At 40.6% G+C, this 26508-nt stretch overlaps 1 protein-coding gene across 1 annotated transcript in view; it reads left to right on the forward strand.

Moving 5' to 3' along the window:
• The window catches only part of CNTNAP5 (contactin associated protein like 5), a 1040194-nt gene that overhangs the window by 535422 nt on the left and 478264 nt on the right, over positions 1-26508 (forward strand). The gene's annotated exons all lie outside the window — the stretch shown is intronic.

The raw sequence follows: 26508 nt of genomic DNA on the forward strand, positions 1-26508 counted from the left end.
TTTTCATTGTCCCACTTTGCTCACCATTTCACATTGTAATTTCCCATGAAGACCACATGAAAGCATGTGACAGGCTCAAATTATGACAGTCTTGGTCCTCTCCAAAGAGAGGACCTATAATTATATCTATCCTGTAATACAAATGCCCTTCTACAAGTACAACACTAAGGATTTTAGATCAATGGCTATTAATATTTCAGGGGACTCATATACTTTAAGCAGATATTGAAAGCTATGAATACATTTTATTTTGCATAACAACTTGGAGGCACATAGATGTCCCTGAAGTCTATCCACAGACAGCAGGTCAAGAGTTCCAGATTGATTTTTAGATTAGGAGAATTGTAGATAAAATGAAGCCTTTTCTCTGTCTTTATAAATTCGCAGTGATATTAGATTAACATCTTGTGTTGAATAGCCAGGACTCTGAACCAGAAGGTGACTGCGCTAGATCTGTTCCTCCTGTGACAGTGCGGCTGGCTTAGAAACGCTTCATCTTTTGTCACAGGATTTAGAAAACGCCTGTCTCCATGTTATGTGAAAGGTAAAATTTAGTATAAAAATTGATTATGGTTCAGACGGTGAAGCGTCTGCCTACAGTGCGGGAGACCTGGGTTCGATCCCTGGGTCAGGAAGATCCTCTGGAGAAGGAAATGGCAACCTACTCCAGTACTCTTGCCTGGAAAATCCCATGGATGGAGGAACATAGTAAGCTACAGTCCATGGGGTCGCAAGAAGTTGGACACGACTGAGTGCGTGCGCTTCACTTACTTCACAGTAGATGGTTAACTGCTAAAGTGGTTAAAAGATGACTATAAGAGGTCCAGAAATAGCAAGTTTAAAAAAAAAAAATCAGGTACTTCCTCTAAGCTGAGAGGGTGGGCAGAGGAAGAACTGGGACCCAGAGGAGCTCTCCCTGCTCACCCCCTAGACTGAGATTCAGACCTTCCCAAAGGGGCCATGGTTACCAGGGGAGCATGTAGCCCGAGAGCCACCTGTGGAAGCTGCCACCAGTTGGGAGGCGTGGGCAGGAGCTCCACTGTGCAGAACTGACTAACCACCCAGCAGGACAGGAACCTGGAGAAGTGGTTTCCAAGTGTTATGGCCCTGCAGTGGTTCTCTAGCGCCTTCTACCAACCAACACTAGCAATTGGCCCACTAACAGAAAAAAAACCTTACAGGATCCAACTGGAGCATCCCTAGCAGGGCGGCTTTGGCGCTAAAACTCAGATGTGGATAACTATCATCATCTCCATCTCTTTTCTTTCTTTTAAAATCTAGGTTAAAAATGAGAGGCCCTACTACGTATTTAAACTGCCACAGACAGTGGATGCTTGTGTTCTTGGGTGGTGTGTATGTGTGTGTATACACACTTGTATCTACAAACGTACACACATATTTTCTTTTCCTTAGATATAAAAGGACAAACAGTAGGTACTTTTGACATATTTTTGTCTTTTATAGTTTTGAGAAAGAGATCAGATCTTTGATTTGGGATTGACAACAAAGTACCATTTAAATATACACATCCACATAAAAGCATGTGACTGGCCCACATTTTTACAAAGTCTTGGTCCTCTCCAAAGAGACAATTTGTGGTATCCATAACTCTTGCCTCTAATAAAATAAAATAACAGGGAAAATAAGAAAAAGGAAACAAAGTAAAGAGAAGGAAATGAGAGGCAGTAGATGTCAGGAAGAGGAGATTGTGAAGCCACTTAGGAAAGACATGCATGTTCATGATTTTTGTCTCCTGAGCATAGACTGAGACAGTATTAGCCTGTCTCACAAATGTATGAAGTACTGCAAAATCTCAAGTAAAGGTCCAGGCTTTAGGTAGCAGTAAAGTATTCATATATTTAACTTTGCCATTACATGTTTGCTAATACAGAATACTGAAACCACAACTATTTTATGTGTTCAGATGATTTATTGCACTAAAAAGCATCTCTCATAGTCAAAAAGTTAAGAGCATTCTGTAAGTAGACTTGCACTCAAAGTACCCAAACAATTTACCCTTCACATGAGGATTTGCAATGCTCCACTTCTCACAAAAATGTCTCATATTTCACCTAAAAATTTTCTCAGGTTGTTTGCTCTTCTCTGAAATTGTTTTTTATTTCCCTGTTTTTCTACATTTTCTATAATATTTTAGCTCAAGGCTTCACTCCATTACTCCATTACTAAGTCAGCCTGTGGGGTTACCCATTATACCCCATGGTAATCAGTTATTTTCTCCCTGATGCTGTAACAAGGGCCAAAATTTGCTTATTTTACCCAAGGAAGCAAGTTTTTCGGAGATCTTTTCATGTTTTTCCTCATGGTATCAATACAATCCTGTGGCTCAACAAACATTTAACAAATAATGATGATAATTTTAAAATGCAAAATAAAAGATTGCCCAGGTCTTTATGAACATAACTCTGCGATCAAAACAAAGTCAACAGTACCCATGTAGCCTCCAGAAGCCACATGTGATAGAAATCTCATGCCTGATCAGATTTAAGGTGATGGTGTGCCCTCAAACTCACCATTTATTTCAGTTACACACACCACATGATGAGGCTTGTAAGCACACTCTGTTTGCGTGGTGTACTGCAAGAACCACAGCTGAGACTCGGACTCAGAGGATGGATCATTGACTGCTATCTTCCCATGGTTAATGGAAGATCAGGTAGCCCTAGAAGACATGCTTAGTGTTCTGTGTAGGCTTTGGTGAATGTGTTTCATACCACATGCATGGGCAAATATAATACTCCATCTTGGAACAACAGCAAAAACCTATTCTGTATTCTTCCAGGAAACTAGAAAGTGTTTGGATTTTATCAGATTGCGATCTCCGTGTGATGACTAGAAATAAATCACTTAGACAATTGAAGCATCTTTTGTGTTTGTTTTTACCCTTAAAATTAAGTGTTTACAACCTGGGTTTGACAATTTATGGTGTAGCCTTAAATTTCAGTTCTTTGTGATCAAGATAGCCCTGTAGCCCTCATAGACTGTTTAGGAAACAGTAGGTAACCAAGTTTCTTAAGAGTTGTGAGATATTCAGTGCAGACACTGAATAACAAACAACTACACCAATAAGTATCTTGCAAACAATGTTTCATTTTCATTAAAAAATAATGTGGTACATGCAAACTATTGTGTATAGAATGGATAAACAACACAGGGAATTATATTCAATATTCTGTAATAAACCAGAATGGAAAAGAATATGAAAAAGAGTCTTAAAATTGTTTACAGATTATAGGAAGTTTCAAAAACATAGTACTAGAAAGAAAACATCATCTGCCCTCTCGTCAACAAAGTGAAAGTCACTCAGTCGTGTCTGACTCTTTGCAACCCCATGGTCTATATAGTCCATGGAATTCTCCAGGCCAGAATACTGGAATGCGTAGCCTTTCCCTTCACCAGGGAATCTTCCTAACCCAGGGATCAAACCCAGATGTCCTGCATTACAGGTGGATTCTTTAGCAGCTGAGCCATAAGGGAAGTCTGAGAATACTGGAGTGGGTAGCCTATCCCTTCTCCAGGAGATCTTCCCAACAAAGGAATTGAACTGGGGTCTCCTGCATTGCAGGCAGATTCTTTACCAACTGAGCTATCAGGGAAACACTGCATCAATAAAGGCCACCATCAATACTATGCCAAACAAAATTTACCAGTCTTTTTTTAAAGGAATATTCTTGAATAATTTCTTTTTTCTTGTTATCAATATACTGTGTAATAAATACAGTAATTTGTTGAGCATTTATTTTGCACCAGATACTCTGTCATCTGATTATCATAGTTACTTATTTTAATTCTTGAAATAATCCAATGAAGTGGATTTCTGGTGTTTTCATTTTACAAGTGTGAAAAATGAATCTTAAAATTACTAAAGGAACTTGCCTAAGATACATAAGTGATAGAATTTGTAAGTGACAGAACCTGGTCTCCATCCCTGGTCTTTCCAATATCAAATCCATTCTCAACTGCTGTGATATGTTTTTTGCACATTTTATATCCTGTTCTCATCACCGAGTTTCTAAATTTTAATGACAATAAAATTACTATTTGAAAATGATGACCAATACATGTTGAATAAGTGAATGAATTTTTTATAAGAGAAAAGAGTGATTTGAACTCCCACCGAGGAAGTTAGCACACTACAAAGGGTAGGTGCTTAATAAATATTTGTTTGAGTTTATGTTATGTTGATTATAATCAAACTTGCAGGGTATGATTATCGATGATAAATAATGTCTTCCTATTAAAAACTGGAGCATCTTCTGAAGAAAAGTTGATCCTCTCCCTACCCAGTGGTCTTCACAGATAATTAGCACCTTAGCACCACCTCATGTTTAGCTGCCTAGAGATAGAAAATTAGAAGATGATCTTTGGGATGCCTTCCTTCGCTAACAGCTTCTACTCCCCTGATCTGGTGGAAGAGACCCAACTTGATTAGAAAGAGCACTATGTGGGTCAAAGATTCAGCTTCTCCATCCAATTGGGTCACTAAGTAGCAGGGTAAACTTCACAATTAGCTTCCTCTTCTTGGTGCTGCCTATAACTGAGAAATGTCCTCTAGATAATCTCTAACATACCTTTCGTCTCAAAAATTTCATTAAGCACAATTATTTAAAATCTCTCTCTCACTGTATGAGTGTGCAAGGGCTGCTGTGACAAGTATCACCAACTGAGTGAACAGACTGGCACGGCTTAAACAATAGAAGTTCTTAAACAACAACTCTTAAACTCTTTACACAACAGTTTCAGAGGCTGGACATCCAAGATATCAAGATGTCAGCAGGCTTGGTTTCTCCTGAGGCCTCTCTCCTTGGCTTGTAGGGGGCCATCTTCTGGCTGTGTCTTTACATTGTCCTTCCTGTATATAAATGTGTAGCTGATATATCTATGTGTTTGAATTTTTTCTTCTTATACAGGCACAAGTCAGATTCTGGGGCTTACCTTACTGGCTTGATTTTAACTTACTTGCTTTCACTTTTTTTTTTTTTTTTTTTTTTGAGTTCTGCTACTAACTTCTTTTTTAATTTTTTTAAATGTTTATTTTAGTTGGAGGATAATTAGAATATTGTGGTGGTTTTTGCCATATATCTGTATGAATCATCCATAGGTATACATGTGTCCCCTCCATCATGAACCCCCCTTTACCTCCCTCTGCTCTCTATCCCTCTAAGTTTTCACAGAGCACAAGCTTTGGGTGCCCTGCTTCATGCATCAGACTTGCACTGGTTATCTGTTTTACATATGGTAATGTATATGTTTCAATGTTATTCTCTCAAATAATCCCACCCTCTCCTTTCATTCAGTCCAAAAGGCTATTCTTTACATCTGTGTCTCCTTTGCTGCCCTGTACCTAGGACTGTCAGTACCATCTTTCCAGATTCCATATATATGCATAAATATGGCCTGATTTTAACTTAATTCCTTCTTTAAATGCCTTATCTCCAAATACAGTCCTATTTGAAGTATGGGATTTAGGGGTCCAATAGAAGAATTCTATAGAAATGGGCCTCCCTGATGGCTCAGACAGTAAAGAGTCCACCTGCAATGCAGGAAGGAGATATGGGTTTGATTTCTGGGTCAGGAAGATCCCCTGGAGAAAGGAATAGCTACCAATTCCAGTATTCTTGCCTGGAGAATCCCAGGGACAGAGGATTCTGGAGGGCTACAGTTGATGGGGTCGCAAAGAGTCGGACACCGCCTGGTGGCTACTCACTCATAGGAATTTTGGGGAAACAATTCCGCCCATATCAATCACTTAAGATTTAATTATTTGGAGGCAACTAAATTGCTTGTTCACTATTGTGAACCCTGTTCTCCCACATGAAGCAAAAACAGAGGGCCTGGAAGCCGCATGAAGTAATTAGGGACCCTGACTGCTTTTACTCTGTGGATTTCGTCTTGAGGATCCCAATAGGCTTCTGAGAGTGAGGTATCATAGCGGCATACAAAGCTGAAGAAATTTGGACAACAGGGAGATACGAGGAATGTCTCTGTCAGCTAGGGCAGCTTTCCCAGGTGCTTCCTGCAATGAGGGGGTCTCATGGGCCAAACTTAGTCACCTGGTCATGCATGTCTACAGGAGAAGTGGGGCAGTGTAGTCACCTAGTTGAGCACATGATTGCCTCAATTAAGTTGGAGTTCCACTACCCAGAAAGACAAAGAGTGGGGAGACTTGAGTGTATAACTAGAAATATCTGCTAAAATATCTTTGAACAATTTGTGTTTCACTCAGTCATGTCTGATTTTTTGCAATCCCATGGACTGCAGCACCCCAGGCTTCCCTGTCCTTTTCTATCTCAGAGAGTTTGCTCTAACTCATATCCATTGAGGCAGTGATGTCTTCCAAGCATCTCATCCTTTGTCCCGTCTTCTCCTCCTGCCCTTGATCTTTCCCAGTATCAAGTTCTTTTCCAATGAATCAGCTCTTCTCATCAAAGTGTCAGAGCTTCAGTTTCAGTATCAGTCATTCCAATGCATATTTAGGATTGATTTCCTTTAGGATCAACTGGTTTGATCTCCTCGTAGTCCAAGGAACTCTAAAGGGTCTTCTCCAACACCTCAGTTTTAAGCATCAATTCTTTGGTGCTCAGCCTTATTTATGGTCCAAATCTCACATCTGTATATGACTACTGGAAAAACCATAGCTTTGACTCTATGAACATTTGTCAGCAAAGTGATGTTTCTGCTTTTTAATTGCTGTCTAGGTTTGTCATAGCTTTTCTTCCAAGAAGCAAGAGTCTTTTAATTTCATGGCTCTAGTTACCATCTGCAGTGATTTTGGAGCCAAATAAAATAAAATCTGTCACTGTTTCCATTGTTTCCCCAACTATTTGCCATGAAGTGATGGGACTGGATGCTATGATCTTCATTTTTTGAAAGTTGGGTTTTAAACCCATTTTTTCAGTCTCCTCTTTCATTTTCATCTAGAGATTTTAAAATTCCTCTTTGCTTTCTGCCATCTGTGTATCTGAGGCTATTGATATTTCTCCCAGCAATCTTGATTCCAGCTTGTGCTTCATCCAGCCTAGTATTTCACATGATATACTCTACATATAAGTTAAATAAGCAGGGTGACAGTTTACAGCCTTAACATACTCCTTTCCCAATTTGGATCCAGTCTTTTGTTCTATGGTTCTAACTATTGCTTCCTGACCTGCATGTGGGTTTCTCAGGAGGCAGTTAAGGTGGTCTGGTATTCCCATCTCTTTATGACTTCTCCATGGTTTGTTGTGATCCACACAGTAAAAGGCTTTAGCATAGTCGATGAAGCAGAAGTAGATGTTTTTTTGGAATTCTTTTGATTTTTTTATGATCTAATGGATGTTGGCAATTAGATCTCTGGTTCCCCAACTTTTCTAAATCCAGCTTGAACATCTGGCAATGAAGGTCAATATATGGGTTTCCTCATGTAAGAAGTGGTACAATTTCTATTTTAGTGTCAAGACTGGAAAGCATAATTCAGCCATCACCATTATAATCATGCTCTAGACTTGCATTGTCCAATATGGTACCCACCAGCTCTGTGTGGCAAGGGGTATTTGAAATGTGAGTAGACCAAACAGAGATGTACTGTAAAGACAATGATTTTAATTTCATGTTTAAATATTATTTGTATGTTTGAGTTAACACAGTATTAAAATTCAAATTTAGTTTATCTCTTTCATTTTACTTTAAAAAAGTTTAAAAAGGGAAAAAATAGACACACATGTACACACACACAGACACAGACACACATCACCATCCTTGCTATCATGACTTGTTAACCTATTTGAAACCCTACATGCACCTCACTAGCCAAGACATGGAAACAACCTAAATGTTCATCAACAGATGAATGCTTAAAGAAGATACAGTCCACACACACAAACACACACAATGGAATATTACTTAACCATAAAAAAGAGTGAAATAATGCATTTTGCAGCCACGTGGATGGGCCTAGAGATTATTATACTAAGTGAAATAAGTCAGGAAAAGACAAATACCATATGATATCCTTTATATGTTGAATCTAAAATTTGATATAAATTAACTTATTTATCAAACAGAAACAAACTCATAGACATAAAAACAAACTTGTGGTTGCCAAGGGGAAAGTGGGTAGAGGAGGGATGGGTTGGGAGTCTGAGGTTAGCAGATGCAAACTACTACATATAGAATTGATCAACAACAAGGTCCTACTGTATATCACAGGGAACTACACTCAATATCCTGTGATAAACCATAATGGAAAAGAAAAAATAACTTCTTACCTCTGCTTACTTGAGTGTAATAGTATAGAACAAAAAATTGTAGGAACAGGGATGAGCAGTTCTGAAATTATTCAAAAACAAAAACCATTTGAAAAATGCAGTCATTAGGTTTCATATCCAGCTGCTTCCAACTCTACTTGGATTATCTATTGCTAATCCACATGAATGCCTTTGATAGCAATTACTAATCCTGAATAGGGTTGTCTTGAATGCTTTTAAATAAAAGAATACTTGGAAACTATTTCATTAAAAAGTGTATTATAAAAGTTATATGTCTTCATTTTAAGTAAATTGGTAATAGAGAAAAAAATAATTATGTAAATAAAAATCAACATAATTTTATCACCCAGAGAGAGCCACTATTTAGCAAATTAATCTCTGTTTGATAGCTACATATTTATATTGGTGTATTTTATCTGATTTGTAGGTGTAAATTTGTATTCTGTTCATTTCAGTGACTTTCGTGTTTACCATAAACATTGTTATTAGCAGTAGCAAAATAGTATTTCAAATGGATATATCATAGTTTATTTAACTATTCCTTTAATTTTAGATCTAGGTTTGTATTATTTTAAATAATGGTGCTTAGTATATAAATCTCAGTCCAATTTCAGAGTATTTCCTTAAAATAGATTTCTAGAAGTGAAAGTAAGTATCACAAAGCATTATTCATTTTTCTTAAGCTTCTTGATTCATATTTTCAAATAGCCTTGCACAATATTTAGAAGCAGAAATCAGAGAGTTCATAATAGAGCTTCAGCTTCATCTTGTGCCTGAAAGCTATGAGGTTATCAGTTGAATAAAAGGTCTATTTTTCCTTTCCTTTTGCTCCCCCGGTCCCAAGGACTCTCTCTGGGTTTCCCTCTAGTTGAAAGTCACCGCTGTTTGGCAAAGCCGGGAACTCAGGTGGGGGTGTTTGATGCACAATAAATAAGCACAAAATACAGGACCAGAAACAGAGATACACACAGGCAGGGAGCTAGAACAGAGTCCACAGCCAAGGAACTGAAGCTGGGAGGTAGCAGCCTTGAGAGGGTCAAAAAGAGGCTAGGTCAAGAAAGAGTCTATGGCAGAAATCAGTTATGGGGCTGGCAGTGGGTACCTGCTTTATAGTACCTGCAGGCAGCCAGCTTATGGGAAGCCAGAAGGGAGGAACATGTGGGGAACCACCTGCCAGCCTGCCCATGCCCTTTGGTTATAAATGGGGCATTCCTTCTGACACCAAGCAGGACACTGTGGAGCTCCTGGGCACAAAAGTCTTTCTGTGTCCCCATTTCTTTGATTACAGTAAATAGACTTCATTCAGCCTCCTTGACCTGCTCTGAGTTTCAACAAGCAGGTTCAAACAGTTGCTCAACTGGGAAGGGAAGGGTTGTAGAGACGAGGGAGAAACAGTCAAAGAAACAATAGTGCAGCCCTGGGGCGGAATCCTGGCTTCCCCTCAAGAGATACATATAACAATAGCTTTGAGCTATTTTGCAGATGTTAAAAACCCCACCAGGTGAGAGAAGTTAACTGTATACTGCCCACAAGCATATAGACCTCAGACCAGTTGGAACCAGATCTATAATTCTGACTCCCAACTGTCTAAACATCAACCAACCAGGAAAATGTACATGAGTTGATCATGCTCTTTGAACCATTACTGTAAGATTCATCACTACTCTCTCCAGGTGGGGACACACAGTTTTGAGGGCATTAGTTCACTATGGCTCCTCGCTAAGCAATAAAGCTATTCTTCTCTACTTAAGCCAAAACTCGGTCTCAGAGATTTAATTCCATGTTAGGGTACAGAGATCAGATTTGGCTTTACTTCCAACGTTAAAAATGCTTCTTTCTTGGCTGTCCTTCACATGTCCCCAAGGAACATGATTCTTATTCTTGAAGGCCTCCTTTGACAGGAAAAAAAAGATTGCCCATATTTATTATTGCCGAGCATCTAATCTCCCTCAGATTGCAAAAAATGCACCATGCCCTTTGTCCGAGTGCTTGCCCTCCTTTGTTTTCTTTCCTTCCACACGATTCCAGCTCCCAGCCTCTTTCCTTCCTCTTTATTCTCTCAAGCTCAAGTGAAAAGGTACTTTATGAACACCTGTTACATGCTGACCCAGAAACTTAGACTTTCCTCTCATGGCCCTTCATCACAGGTGTGATGACATGTCCTAAGGCCTTCATTCCAGTGCAGTGCAGTCTCCAGATGGGCAAGGTCTGAGTCTGCATGTCTCCTGGGCTGTGTCTTTGTCACTCAAATCCTGGGCCATTTAAGCTAATTAATAAATATCTGTTGAACAAACCAACAAAACCATGAAGCAGTCCATCTTCCTCCAAAAGTGATCAAAAGCCTTCACTCGGTCCCCTGATCCACCTGAGTGTGTGAATCACAAAGATAGCTTTAGCTCCCAGGCAGACTTCCCCTGCATTTGCTGAGAGCATGCCAGTCAGTCCTGGTAGTTTTCAGACAAATCAAATTAGAAATGGTTGTACTCATTTGGAAAATCAAGAACTGGCTTTGAAATCTTTCCCCACAAATTAGATTGAATCAAGATCATTTTCCCCTAGCTCATAAATGCTTGATTGGCTTTGTCTGATGCCTCGTGATGGAAATGCAGCCTTGCATTTCAAGCTCTGTTTTTTACTCACTAGGGTGTTGTGATGTCTGGATGATGATTCAAAACAAAACAAACACCCACAATGAAAATGCTTGGTAAATAACAGCTCAGCACAATAACCCTTGCAAGTGGCACTTTAGGAAACTCTAAAACCAGTCAAGGTAAGAAGAAATTCAAGCTAGGTCTTCTGTATTCCCTTGAGGTCTTAAGAACTGGTTTTCTGATACAGCAGGACAGCCATATCTGAGTTATCATCTGTTATCAGGACCCAAGGAATGGATGTTCCAGGACCTGGCTATGATATTTGCAGAGTCCTAGCAGGAGCCACCTGGCCACCTACCTTTCCCTCTCTTGGTCAAACATGTGGTTCTTGCTCTAGCTTCCACCTTAGTCTCCAGACTTGATTCAGACTCATGCCACATTTAGTCCAGGTATATCCTAGTCTACCTCCACCTGTGACTTCAGGACTTTTTCAACAAACTAAGAATGGTCCAATCTTTTATTTTATATTTTTAAAATTTTATGTTATTGAAGCATAATTGATTTCCAGTGTTGTGCTAGTTTCTGGTGTATAGCAAAGTGATTCAGTTATACATGTATGTAATAGTTTGAATCTACTTATCCCAGACTCAATCCATCCCTCCCCTACACCTCTCCTGTTTGGCAACCACAAGTCTGTTCTCTATGTCTGTGAGTCTGTTTCTGTTCCATAGATAAATTCATTTGTATCATATTTTAGATTCCATGAGTAAGAGATACCATGGTGTTTGTCTTTCTCTGTCTGATGTATTCCACTGGGTATGATAATCTCTAGGTCCATCCACGTTGTTGCAAATGGCATTGTTTCATGGAATCTTCCACTCTTTAAAACTCTCAGTCTCTCTTTTTTCTTTCTCTTTTTCTGTGAGAGCAGACAGGGGAGCTCTTGGATGAGAGACAGCTTGATGTACTGGGTGCCAGAGGACCTGGCTCCCAAATCTGACAGATCGATTTCTGATTCATGCCATCTTTCCCGCTAATGCCAATTTGCTGTGCCACCCACATCAGAGGTGCAGTGAGAGGGTGGGCTCTTCCCTTTGGGGGAGTTAGTTACAACTGTGTTTTCAGCTGTCTGGAGGCTGCCAGGAGGCAGAAGGCCCTGGGGAAGTTTTCCTCCTTAGGGAGCCTATCAGACTTGACAAAGTCCAGGCCATAGCATTGCAGCTGCATCAGTTCTTCAGGTCTTCAGGTCTCCACTGCTGTTTTATCCTTGTCCTACTTTTCCCAGATAGATCAAGGCCAGACCAGGGTCTTGTTGCTGAGCTAATGAACAGCATTTGGTGGGTGAAATAAAGTCTCAGGAGAAGAGAGTCAGGAAGTTGTGGCAAATGATCAGATTGAGAATGAGTTAGAGACCACTGACCTTGCCTTTTCCTCCCATGCCTTTTATCTGTAATTTCTGTATTTTCAGATTAAATTAGAAGCAGAGCAGAGGATAACTTTCTCATGCTTTCTGCAAAGGCACTAACTGGCTTGAATCACTATCTTAAGCAGTCATAAGTATCTTTCTAGTGAAATGAGTTCAGAAGGAATGCACTTGCCAAACCAAGATGGTGCCCATTATTTCTGGTCAAAGTTTGACTGGGGAAAATGCCCACAAATGAGAAATGCCTCTGAGTAATTCATTAGTGATTGGCCCCTTTAATTTGGCTAATAGACTTTTTGGCCAATAGACAATCCTGTTGTCAAAATGGTCTATTTGGCCAACAGAAGATCAGCAAGTAAGTAACAATTTTGAAGTAGAGTGAATTCTTGCCACAGAGCTAAGACAAAGGCAACATCCAAATAGAAATTTAGGCACAATCAGCTTTTGCTCTTAAGGTCTAAAATTGGTCTATATTAATACATCCATGGTTTCAACTGAAATAAGCAAAGGATTATGTTCAATCATAAAGCTATAAAATAGGTGCTAGTCAAGCCACTTGTTAATGTCTTTCTTCTCAGTCCTGTTAGTTCCTTGTTTTAACCTAGTTAATTATTGCATTTTTGCCTTTATACTATCTGTGTTCTTGCGTATTTGCTTAGTCACTCAGTCATATCTGACTCTTTGTGACCCCATGGACTGTAGCCCACCAGGATCCTCTGTCCATGGGATTCTCCAGGCAAGAATATTCAATTGAGGAGCAATTTCCAGGGATGGAACCCACATCTCCTGAAGTGCAAGTGGATTATTTACCGTCCGAGCCACTAGGGAAGCCCTACACTATCTGAGACCTGGCTAAAATATTGGGTGTCCAATGAACAAATGATGATAGATTCCAAGTTTAAGGATGTTTGACAAACAGAGACCATTAGATCACTGTGTAATATATTTGGCATTTAGACCATGATGGTGTTTCTCTCATTGTGTCCATAAGCAGAGCAGCATCTTCCAAAGTTGGTCCTTCTATACCAAAGATAAGTCCTGCTTGTGACAGTTTATCTGATCGATTCTGTAGTCACACGATAAAAAATTAAATAGTACTAAGTTCTATCTGTCAGATCTTTTTCACCCATGAGTCATCAGGAGATCACAGTAATTACATTATCATTCTAAGATCTCCTTTTTGATTAGCTACTTCACCATAGAGGAAAGATTTTAGTTGGGTGGCTTTTATTGGATTTCAGTCCATATTCGACAAAAGTTTGCTCTGGTTGGAGAATGATCTGGATACTTTAAAAGGAGGTTGCAGCTCAGAGCCTGTGCTGTCTCTCATTGTTTTCCTCTAATTTTCCTTGCATGGCCCTTGGACCAGTACCCAGCAACATGGCTTACATATAATTCCTCCCATTTTATTAGGGAGAAGGCAATGGCAACCCACTCTAGTACTCTTGCCTGGGAAATCCCATGGACCAAGGAGCCTAGTAGGCTACAGTCCATGGTGTCGCTAAGAGTCAGACACGACTGAGCAACTTTACTTTCACTTTTCATTTTCATGCACTGGAGAAGGAAATGGCAACCCACTCCAGTATTCTTGCCTGGAGAATCCCAGGGATGGGAGCCTGGTGGGCTGCCATCTATGGGGTTGCACAGAGTCAAACACGACTGATATGACTTAGAGGCAGCAGCAGCATTTTATTATCTCCAAGAAATTTCAAATGCTCTAAAAAGAAGTCCAATTGAAAAGTAAATAAATAAATAAACCATGCTTACCATAGTATAACAACCAATCAACTATATTTCCTCCGACCCCATCTTCAGAAACAGCATTGTAAAATACTTTACAAAGAGAATGCTAGGTTTATATATAATTCCCTATTCAGTTACATATAAACCTAGCATTCTCTTTGTAAAGTATTTTACAATGCTGTTTTTGAAGATGGGGTAGGAGGAAAAATAGTTGATTGGTTGTTATACTATGGTAAGCATGGTTTATTTATTTATTTATTTTTCAATTGGACTTCTTTTTAAAAAGCAGTGGACAAGTATTATCTTCTGCTTTTTTACTTTAATGTATATATATATAAATATTATAACACACACACACACACACACACACACATATATATAATCTATGGAGACTCTTGCTGTGTTTCCTGCAGTTAGAAAGCAATTGGTAGGCAAAAGGCCTAGATTTCCTTGAAGCATTATTTTAAAAACAGCCTTTTAAAATGCAGGTACTTAGTTGTACCTCTCATGCCAACACTGAAAATAATTCTGATGATGCCTATCATGACTTCCAAGAAAAGATAGATGACCAAATATAAGTTTTCAAGACTTCCCTGGTGGTCCAGTGGTTGAAAATCCACCTGGCAATGTAGGGGACATGAGTTCATCCCTGGTCAGGTGGTTTAAGATCCCACATGCCATGGAGCCACTAAGCCCATGTACCACAACTACTGAGCTCAAACTCTAGAGCCCATGCTCCATAACAAGAGAAGTCACCACAAGGAGAATCCCATGCACTGCACTGGAGAGAAGCCTCCCGCCTCTGGCTGCAACTAGAGAAAGACCACATGTGGCAACGAAGACCCAACACAGCCAAAAATAAAATAAATATTTTTAAAATGCAGGTTTTCAGTCTCAGATGCACAAAGAATGAGGTTCCTGGGAATCTTAGAATCACCCAGTCCACCAGCCTCAGGTTGAAAAAGAAGAAACTGAGACTCTCAAGGTGACTGGTCTCAGGTAACCTGAAAAGTGGCAGATCAGGAAACAGAAAAATGAGTCAAGAACAATGTTGGACATGAGGCCCATGTTCTGATTTGATCCTAAAGCAAACTTCTACCATTATTTTCTGGCTATGGTAGCAAAAATTAAGAAATCAGAGAGACCATATGGTTTTACTGGTAAATATTCATGATAAGAATCCGGTTCTGCCTAAATTGAACAATTTCATTTTTTCCCCCCAGAATTCAAAGCCAGATGCTCTCTACTCAATTACAAATGAATTTTAATGGGAAGCCCATGCAAGTAGTAAAGAGTAGCAAACTATTACAAGGCAGTCTAAGAGATATGATAAGTGTATGTTAACATGTGTATGGCTCTATGGAGAAATTGTCTAGGGACACAAACCACTGGGAACCAATGGAGAAGACAGCCACTTCGGGGATGGGTGGGGAAGTTCTGGAAAGACCCCAAGAATGGACTAGGAAAAAGATCCACTCGGCCTTGGAAGAAGGGAGTGGAGGGATGCAGAGCCCTGAAGAAGTCACTCCTGGTGGAGGGAGAAAGGCAGGAAGTATATTTAGGAGACAGGTTTCCATAATAACCACACACATGGATCAAATGATTGAGCATAAGACTTCCAGTGTCTTCATGCCAGAGTGGGAGGGGCCACCAGTCAATGAAGGTAATGGTTGAGGTCCCTGGGCAGGCAGAGGAGCATGGAAGCCCCTGAACCCTGCACAGCAGCTGCTATCAATTTTACCTACAAACTCTCTGCCATTTGTCCCACTTTGTATCTAGACAGAGCTCTGCACAACCCCTTAACTGTCCTTGACTCCATTCCCTCCATAGTTGCCCAAAGTCTGACCCATGAGCATCCTTTCTCGCACACAGTGCACACTCTGTTGTTATTCAGTTGTGTCTGACTCTTTGTGACCCCATGGACTACAGCACACCAGGCTTCCCTGTCCTTCACAATCTCCCAGAGTTGGCTCAAACTCATGTCCGCTGTGTCAATGATGCCATTCAACAATTTCATCCTCTGTTGTCCCTTCTCCTACCTACATCCAGCACATTCTATTGCCTACCTACAGCTCCCTAAGGGATGCATCTGAAGCACAATATGACCATACTGCCTTATTTCTATATCAGTTTTCTCTTCACCCCTTCCTATTCCGTTTCTTCCACAGGGTCAAGTTCTAGTACTTCCTCATGGTGTAAGGTTTAATGATTGCATCTCTTCCTGTCTTTCCCACTGCATCTTTCCCTGCTTTTATGCTAGTTTCCAGACAGCTGTCTACTGGCCTTCTGCCAGATCCTTGTATATGTCACCCACCTTCCTGCCTCCAACCTTAGAAAATGCTTTCCTTTTCTGCGCAGATGACACTCCTCCTCACTCTCTAACTAGTTACACCTGCTCTTCTGTAAAATCTCACTTCCTATGTCACTTCCCTAAGGAAGCCTTCTGTAACCCTCCAGATTAGAACGGGCTTCCTTTGTGTGAGACCTCATGTTCTGTTTCTTCACAGGAATGAATGGCCTGGAAGTTTTCCTCTGCCCTTCAAAGGGAAGGCCACCTTGAAGAGGATGAATCAATGAGTAGGGCTTGCTTCCTCCACTGATACAAACTTGTTTCTTGTGTTTTAAGGTCCTGACCATTCTTAGGAGCTCATCGAGCTTCATAAGTCAGATGAGGAACAGGACAACTCTTGTTGTTAATGGTACAAAGTGAAGTGTATTTCCATAGAAATGGACAGTCTCTCTAAGATGGTCTATGAACAAATCTTTGAGTTTCAAAGTTCTGTGCTTCATCTCTAGAAATCAAACTCTTTTTTTCTGAGAAAAGTGGTAGGATGGGAACTTTTAAATTTTACAACTGCAAAGAAAAGACTATGGTGGATCCTAAAGAAGGAAACTGGACATGGTTTGGTGCTCCCCAAAGGACAGATGAGCCCAACACTTCCAGATACCTTATATCATGGAGGATGATGCACATATATGAGCATGGAGGCACAGGACACTAAGAACTGCCATGCTGGGGACAGAGAGGCCCCACTTATAGGTACCAGCGTCCTGTGGCTTAGTGAGGTTATCATCCCATGGAGGGTTGCCATCCAACTAGGACATGGTGGTGCTGTCAGGAGAGGCACATCAGACACACAGGAGTTAGGCTCTCCAATGTAGAGGGACCTTCTTTTGAGACAATAAAAGACCCTGTAGCTCTAGTAAGATTTGTAGTGGAAAAGGGACCATGGTGCTAATACTGACTTTCTTTCAGTCTCTTCTGTAGGACCAGGGCTGGTTGATTTACCTTGAAGATTGGACCACCAATGTGTGTGCATAATTTTGTCAGGGACACTTTGTACCAGTTACAATCAGAAATGTACATTTACTGACTATAGACCTCAAAGATATAGGATCCTATTTAAATATATATATTATATTAATTATTATATATTTTATAACATATTATTATAAAACGATAAACTCTATAAAACTATATGTTTATATATAAACATATATATATATAACTTATAAACTCCTGTGCTCAACACATTGTTTTACAATGTTGGAGAACTATCAAATGTACATTGAAATCACTAATGAATTAAATGTAGAATAGAATGGAGAGAGCCTGAGATATGGAGCATCCTTCTTAGTGGGAATAGGATGAAAGTTGAAGCAATACTTTAAGCTGGTATATAGGAGAGAATATGGTGGCTGATTTTTTGCCACTCTTTTTGACATTATTTTAAAGTACATTATCTTCTTATTTTGTTTTATAATTTCATGTCTTTTTAAAGAAATTGAACTATAGTTGATTTACAATGTTGTGTGTGTGTGTGTGTGTGTGTATTCCTTTTGTGTTATGGGTTATTATAAGATATTGAGTATAGTTCCCTATGATATACAGGAGGTTCTTCTTGGTTATTTTATATGTAGTAGTGTGACTATGGATGGCACTAGTGGTAAAGAACCTGCCTGCCAATGCAGGAGACACAAATGTTGCAGATTTGATCCCAAGATCAGGAAGATCTCCTAGAGGAGGGCATGGCAACCTACTTCAGATTTCTTGCCTGGAGAATCCCATGGACAGAGGAGCCTGGTGGGCTATAGTCCAGGGTCACAAAAAGTCAGACGGGACTGAAGTGACAGCACATGCTCACAGTGTGAATATGTTAATACCCAATTTACCTCCCCTCAGATTCCCCCTTTGGTAACCATAAGTTTGTTTTTTATTTCTGTGGGTCTATTTCTATTTTGTAAATAAATTCATTTGTATCACTTTTTTAGATTCCACACATAAATGATATCATATGGTATTTGTCCTCTTTCTGACTTAAGTCACTAAGTATGATAATCTCTAGATCCATCCCTGTTGCTGCAAATGGAATTACTTTATTCTTTTTAATGGTTAAGTAATATTATCTTCTTGCATGCTCTTTCTAAATCATTGCTGAGGTCTCCCTCCATTGCTATCTTGAGAAGGATTCTGAAGTCGCAAATGGTGATACTGAAAATGATTCATGTTGATTTCAAAAGTAGTACTTTTTCATTTAGCTACTTTTTTCTCCTTTCGCTCCACTGTGGTGGATGGGGGTATCAATGCTTCTTGACACCTTGGTATTTCTGTCAGCCACCAGCACAGCTGAGATGGATATTGTAGGGAAAGAGCAAATTAACCAAGATGGTAGTGGTCAGACTCTCTTGCCTCACAGCTTCTTGCTTACCCCAGGTTTTGTGAATACATGGCTATGTAACAGCTGAAATCACTTACAACACTGTGCATGCACATCACAATGTACCCACTTGGTCATGGGCCACTTTTGTCCTATAAATATATATAAGCTCCATCTGAAAAGCCCTCGCATACATTTTGTGGCCACATTATGGCTGTGTCCGCTGCGTCAACCACAAGAGAATATAGCATATTTGCTGCATTGGCTGCTGCACCAGAGTGGAGAGAATAAACATGCAGTTCCTACCGTTCCTTGAGTTTTCTTCCAACTTCCCAGCTTGTTGGAAGTTTTCTTTTATCTTCCCAACCCTGGGTTCAGCAAACAGTGTGAATAGCAAGACAACTGGCATAGTCAGCAGGATACCCAACAAATAGAGGAGCCTGAGGCTCCAATGAATGGAGGAAGCCAGGGGCCACCACATAGCCTGTGGTATTAGGTAGCTGTGTCCTCTTGGTGTGGGCCCCAGTGGAAGACTGGGAAACAGTGGATGGGTCACCAGATAGCATTGACCAGATAGCATTGAAAATGTGTCACAGGCAGTGAGCTCCCATTTGCAGGATGGGGTGGCATGGACTGCGGCTGGCCCCGTGGGGTGGATTTTCCTAACTGCCCTGCAGGTGAATATGGATAGTGTTCTCTGTCATGCTGCACAAGTGTGCAAGTTCTTGAGATGAGAGGAAGAGCTAGAGCGGTGTATCCACATGCTGGAGCAAGAGATGTGTGGCCGTGAGGAACCCAGCACCTCAAACTATGAGGTAGTGAGGGACGGTGATGATGACCATTGTGAGGCCACAGGTCCCCACTTGGTAGCATGGCCCGTTGTGCAGCAGAAAACGAAGCATGAGCAGCCTATTGCCCAGGGGGGCATCCTCAAGGGGCCCTCAAAGTGACTGAGTTCATGATGTATCAACCATATACTCAGGCAGAGTTAGTCGACTTGGGTAAGCAGTTTCGGCAGAAACAAGGGGAATCCTTGGCAGAATGGCTTTTGCAACTCTGAGGCACAGGGGTGGATGCTATAATTTGTTCTGGGGACAAAATAGAACTGTTGTCATCTATAACCACTTTCCCCTCATTGAGTTAAAGATTGTAGAACATTATGAGACCATGGGTCTCTGCTTGTTAGCTAGGCCCATCGTACAACTGAGAGCAGAGTAGCAGTTTAAGCGCCCACAGCAAGAGATACAGGTGCTTCAGTTAGAAGATTACATGGCTCCCAAGGATGTTCCTTAAGATGCCCTTTTTGGCTTTGAATAGGGCTCAGGCCAAGGTGTCTGCCCAAACAGCCCAGGCAGGGACCTGAGGCCCGTGTGAACTTGCAATTAACTGTGCTTAGTCACTCAGTCGTGTCCGACTCTTTGTGACCCCATGGACTGCAGCCCACTAGGTCTCCTTTGTCCATGGGGATTCTCCAGGCAAGAATACTGGAGTAGGTTGCCATGTCCTCTTCCAGGGGATCTTCCCAACCCAGGGATCGAACCCAGGTCTCCCACGTGGCAGGCAGATTCTTTACCCATCTAAGCCACCAGGTCACTAGGTAATATACAGAAAGTAATGGCCCTGGTTGATACTGGTGCTGAATGCAAACCTGTTTACGGCAAGCCAGAGCAGTTTCCTGGTTCTAGTGCACACATTCATGGCTATGGCAACCAAATGATGAAGATTTAGGCTATGTCCTATGGTGTAGATTTAGAACAGTGTACTGTAAAGGCTGTGTCCTCAGATTTAGAAAAGTATAATCATGTAGGTAGATTGTGAACACTGCAAAAATCCCCTCCTTGAAGGAATGGGCCCAGTGCCTCTGGGGTCCTTAATATTTTGCAGGTCCTTAATAAAAAACCCTGCAGGGGTGGAGTTGCCCCTGTGGAGGCTTTCATGCAATTTCACAAGGACAGATGGTGGACGAGATTTGGCAATGGAAGATAAAGGCGCTCCATGTGAGGTGGGTGTCTCTTCTAGCCCCATGAGGGGAAGAACTGCAAAATGAGTTCCAGGTGATACCTGGCGTTGGGTTTTGCTATATATTGGGGATGTAACTGTTTGTTACCAAACCATCTACTGGTGTTGCAGAATGTGGGTTCAAGGGTCAGAGTTACTTGCCAAGGGAATATCACGGAAGATGGATTGAGCATAGATTCTGAGGTGAGAGACCCTGAAGGGGTGAAATATAGGGAAAGAGCAAATTTGCCAAGATGGTGGTGGTCAGGCTCTCTTGCCCCACGGTCTCTTGCTCTTGCCCCATGTTTTGTAAATACATGGTTATGTAACAGCTGAGATCACATAGCACTGTGCATGTGTGTGATGATGTACCCACTTGGTCATGGGCCACTTTTGTCCTGTAAACATATATAAGCTCCACCTGAAAAGCCCTTGAGTCCACATTATGGCTGCATTATGGCTGTATTCACTGGGTCAAACACAAGAGAATACAACATGTCTACTGCACAGCTGCTGAGCCAGCCCAGAGAGAATAAACCTGCAGTTTCTATGGCTCCTTGAGTTTTCTTCCAGCTTCCCCACTCGCACTTTGCCTACCCTGGGTTCAGCGAACAGCATGCACAGTGAGAAACAGCAAGACAGATGTATGACAAGGATGGCTGCCCAGCAGTTGTGTGACAGTAAGCTGAGCCAAAAACCCTTCCTGGGAGAATTGGGTCAGATTTGGTGTAAAACTTATTTCCTATCCATTCCCATCTCTCTCTCCTACTTGCCCTTGGACCTAACACTGGAGAACACAGCAGGGTGATGCTCGAAAAACAAAGAAATTTTTGACAGTTCAGGTGGCTGCCTGGATACAGGACAACAGAGGACAGTGGGAGGAGAATGTGGGGGAAGGGAGTGAAGGAGCATGGCCTGAAGTGACCCAGAGAAACCATCCAAAGACAATGCATTTCCAAGTTATACTGCTCCCTGGTGAGCAAAGTGTTGTTCCCCACACCTAGCCTTATTTTAACAGAATCTCTGGGGCGTTTATTTGAAGTTCTTGCCATCATCATCTTGCTCAGGACTTTGTGTGTCCCCTGAAGGCCTCTCAAGGGATTCTGGGTTCCCTGGTCTATTTACAGATAGTAAGGCCCATTATATGTTCAGTGGAATGAAGCAGCCTGGCCTCTCATCAGATGTGGGAGAACTGATCAAAGAAGGGGAAAATCTCAGTTCTTCTAGATCCCTGCTGTCATGAGGACCACCTTTCGTGGTTGTCTATCCACACAGAATACTTGCTACATGGTTTAGATGGAGCTAAACATTGTAAAATTGGATTTTTTAAAGTTTTTTTTTTTTTTTAATTGAAGTATAGTTGATATGCAATGCTGTGTTAACTTCTGATGTACAGCAAAGTGATTCAGTTATGTGTGTGTATATGTGTGTGTATATATACACACATATATTCAGGTCAGTTTTCATTCCAATCACAAAGGAAAACAATGCCAAAAGATGTTCAAACTACTGCACAAGTGCACACATCTCACACTCTAGCAAAGTAATGCTCAAAATTCTCCAAACTAGGCTTCAACAGTACATGAACTGTGAACTTCCAGATGTTCAAGCTGTATTTAGAAAAGGCAGAGGAACCAGAGATCAAATTGTCAACATCCATTGGATCATAGAAAAAGCAAGAGAGTTCCAGAAAAACATCTACTTCTGCTTCATTGACTATGCTAAAGTTTTTGACTGTGTGGGTCACAACAAATGATAGAAAATTCTTTAAGACATAGGAATACCAGACTAATTTACCTGCCTCCTGAGAAATCTGTATGCAGGTAAAGAAGCAACAGTTAGAACTGGACATGGAACAGACTGGTTCCAAATTGAGAAAGGAGTATGTCAAGACTGTATATCATCACCTTGCTTATTTAACTTATATGCAGAGTACAACATGTGAAATGCTGGACTGGATGAAGCACAAACAAGAATCAATATTGCCGAGAAAAATATCAATAACCTCAGATATGCAGATAACACCACTCTTTTGGCAGAAAGTGAAGAGAAACTAAAGAGCCTCTTGATGAAAGTGAAAGAGAGTGAAAAAGCTGACTTAAAACTAAACATTCAAAAAATGAAGATCATGCCATCCAGTCCCATCACTTCATGGTAAATAGATGGGGAAACAATAGAAACAGTGACAGACCTTACTTTCTTGGGCTCCAAAATCACACTGTAGGTGGTGACTGCAAGCATGACATTAAAAGATGCTTGCTCCTTGGAAGAAAAGCTATCACAAACCTAGACAGCATGATGTAAACAGAGACATCACTTTGCCAACAAAGGTCCATCCAGTCAAAGTTATGGTTTTTCCAATAGTCATGTATGGATGTGAGAATTGGACCATAGACAAAGCTGAGCACTGAAGAAATTATGCTTTTGATCTGTGGTGTTGGAGAAGACTCTTGAGAGTCCCATGGACCACAAAGAGATCAAACTAGTTAATCCTAAAGGAAATCAACCCTGAATATTTATTGAAAGGACTGATGCTGAAGCTGAAGCTCCAATACTTTGGCCACCTGATGGGAAGACAATCTGGCCACTGGAAAAGACCCTGATGCTGGGAAAGTTCAAAGGCAGGAGGAGAAGGGGACGACAGAGGATGAGATGGTTGAATGACATCACTGACTCAAAGGACATGAGTTTGAGCAAGCTCCGGGAGTTGGTGATGGACAGCAAAGCCTGGCGTGCTGTAGTCCATGGGGTTGCAAAAAGTCAGACATGACTGAGAGACTGAACTGAATTGAACTGAATTGATATATTTATACACACATATAGTTATACATGTGTGCATGCCAAGTCACTTCAGTCATGTCCGATTCTTTGCAATGATATAGACTAGCTCACTAGGATCCACTGTCCATGGGTTTCTCCAGGCAAGGATACTGGAGTGGGTTGCCATGCCCTCCTCCAGGGGATCTTCCTGACTCAGAGATGAAACCCATGTGTCTTAAGTCTCCTACATTGGCAGGCAGGTTGTTTTCCACTACAGCCACCTAGGAAGCCTCAGTTATACATATATACATTTTTAAAATACTCTTTTCTTTATGGCTTATTACAGGATATTGAATATAGTTCTCTGTGCTATACAGTAGTACCTTGTTATTTACCTATTAGTATATAATAGTTTGTATTTGCTAATACCAAACTTTCAATTGTCCCCCCTCTACCTCCTTCCCTCTTGCCACCCACAAGTCTGTTCTCTATGTCTGTGCATTTTAAGCATTGGATTCTAAGATAATGAGGAAGGGACATTTTACAAAGTTCTAAGCTTCTTGTCATCCTTTCCCCCTTCTACAAAGCCTCAAACTTTGGGTGCAGCTTTGTTCTGGCAAATTGTTACCAGAGGTGATGCTTAACTCAGGAAAGGAAAAGGGGAAGAAAAGTTACTGCTGTCCTGCTGTCTCCCAGGGTCCCTGTGGGAGCATTCCTGACTGCTTGAAAAAGACAGCCTTGCCTCAGTTAATCTGCCATCAGTAGGAATATTTCATCTTGAAAGGAAATCAACCAGAATTCCAAAAAATGCAAATTAAAACAGCCATGGGATGTGAAAAGCAAGTTGGTAGATTTTTTTAAAAAGTGGTACCCAAGACACAGGAGGAAGTTCTTAGAGATGGCTGCCAGAAGCATCTGTGGCACACAAACATAGGTTTTTTCCCGCATTGTCACTGGGAAGGAGGACTCTGGCTTTTGAATTGCCCAGCTACTCCAAACTCAATCTGTGTAGTTTTTTAAATGAATTTGGTGTCATTCTGTAAAATACATAAGATACACATGTGAGCACTTAACCTAATGCCAGGGACAGTATAAACTGTGGGCAATTTTTTTTGTTATTTTATTCTTTCAATTAATTTTTATTGGAGTACAGTTGATTTACAATGCTGTGTTAGTTTCTACTACAGGCAAAGTGAATCACTATGAATATACATATATCCTCTCTTTTTAAAATTTTCTTCCCATTTAAGTCACCACAGAGCACTAAATAGAGTTTCCTGTATTACACAGTAGATTCTCATTGGTTATCTATTTTATACATAGTATCAATAGGGTATGTCTGTCAATACCAGTCTCCAAAATCATCCCAACCCCCTACCCGCCTTGGTGTCCATATGTTTGTTCTCTATGTCTGCATCTCTATTTCTGTTTTGCAAATAAGATTATCTATACCATTTTCCTAGATTCTACATATGTGTTAATATACATTATTTGTGCCAATTTCTTGATGGATGGATATAAAAGGCCTTTATTCTTTGACACGTCAGTTAACTTCTGGGAATCTAGCCTAAAGAGAACACATCTAAACAGCCACAACAAATGATCAATGCAAGAATATGCTTATGTTCCACTGATGATGAGTACATCAGTAGAAATCCATTATTGGTAGAAGTTTGTTTGGTAACTGCTATTTGTTTTCAGAAGTGTAGGACTATCACTAACAAGCATAATTGGGACCTAACGATGTTTTCCTGGATTAGGAGGTTGTTTGAGCTGAATGATTAGCCTGCTCTAAGACTAGAAGCTGTACTAGGTGTCTAACCTCACTACTTGACCACTTTAGTGGGAAGTTAAATTCAGGCAGCTAGGCAACCCAAGACATTCCCTTTAGGAAATTCCTGCCATTTCCACCCCCTGAAGTGGTGCAGGCTACAGGAATGACTCTAAAAGTCAGAGTCAGCATCATTCAGAGGCCTTGAGAGATTTTTAGGGAATAAGATGTGTCTGTGACTAGAATACACTTGTGGTTGCCAAGGGGAAGTTGGGTGGGGTAAGGTGGATTTGGAACTTGGGTTTAATGGATGCAAACTACTATATGTAGAATGAATAAACAACAAGACACTGTATAGCACAGTGAACTATATTCAATATCTTGTAATAAACTATAATGGAAAAAAAGAACTATATATCTATTTATTCATATATATGTATACATACACACACACACCCATGTGTAATGGAATCACTTTACTGTACAGTAGAAATTAACACAACATTGCAAATCAACTATACTTCAATAAAATACATTTTTCCCCCAAAAAAGATGTGTCCATGACTGTGTAGAGGAGAATATTGTCTTACACTTACCTGAATAATATACTGACAGTATTGTAGAGATTAGTTTAGAATCTAAAAAAGACAAGTGGTAGTGGTGCTAAATGAGAAGTTGTTGGTTATAAAAATTCCAAATGGCTTTCATGTTGTAATAGCTATTCATAATCTAGAAGGTGCTCCAGGCTTTCTCCTTATTCATCTAGTAAAAGTGACTCAGCACATGGCTCAGCTGAGTGTATATATATCTATACACACACACACACACACACACACACACACACACACACGTCTTTATTTTCCTGTAACTTCCTCAAATAAACTGACCTGTTTTCTCACACTTATGTGAAGAATAATCTTCTTCCTTCTTCTACTATATATATACACACTTAATACTCCCCACTTCTGGTCCTCTCATGCACCCCTCAAATCTTCATATTACTAAAAATACTCTTAATATGTTAAAAATATGGCCAATGTCATTTTACTGCTTCTGACTTTGTATGATAACTTTGGCAAGCATAAAAGGCTTTTAAACTCTACTTCTACTCATTTTTCTTGCCTCACCTCCTTCATAGCCCTGGCCCTCTCTGTCCCACTTCAAGTTCAGAAATGACTCACTTTTCAGGAATGCCATTTTGTTAATTTCTCCAAGCTTTTGCGAACTCCATGCCATTTACTGAGAAGGCTGGCTGGACGTTCGCTCCTGTCCTTCCCCACTTCCTTCCAGGAAAGCATCA

This window comes from Bos indicus x Bos taurus, chromosome 2 (assembly GCF_003369695.1).
Source record: "Bos indicus x Bos taurus breed Angus x Brahman F1 hybrid chromosome 2, Bos_hybrid_MaternalHap_v2.0, whole genome shotgun sequence".
In the NCBI taxonomy this organism is placed as follows: domain Eukaryota; kingdom Metazoa; phylum Chordata; class Mammalia; order Artiodactyla; family Bovidae; genus Bos; species Bos indicus x Bos taurus.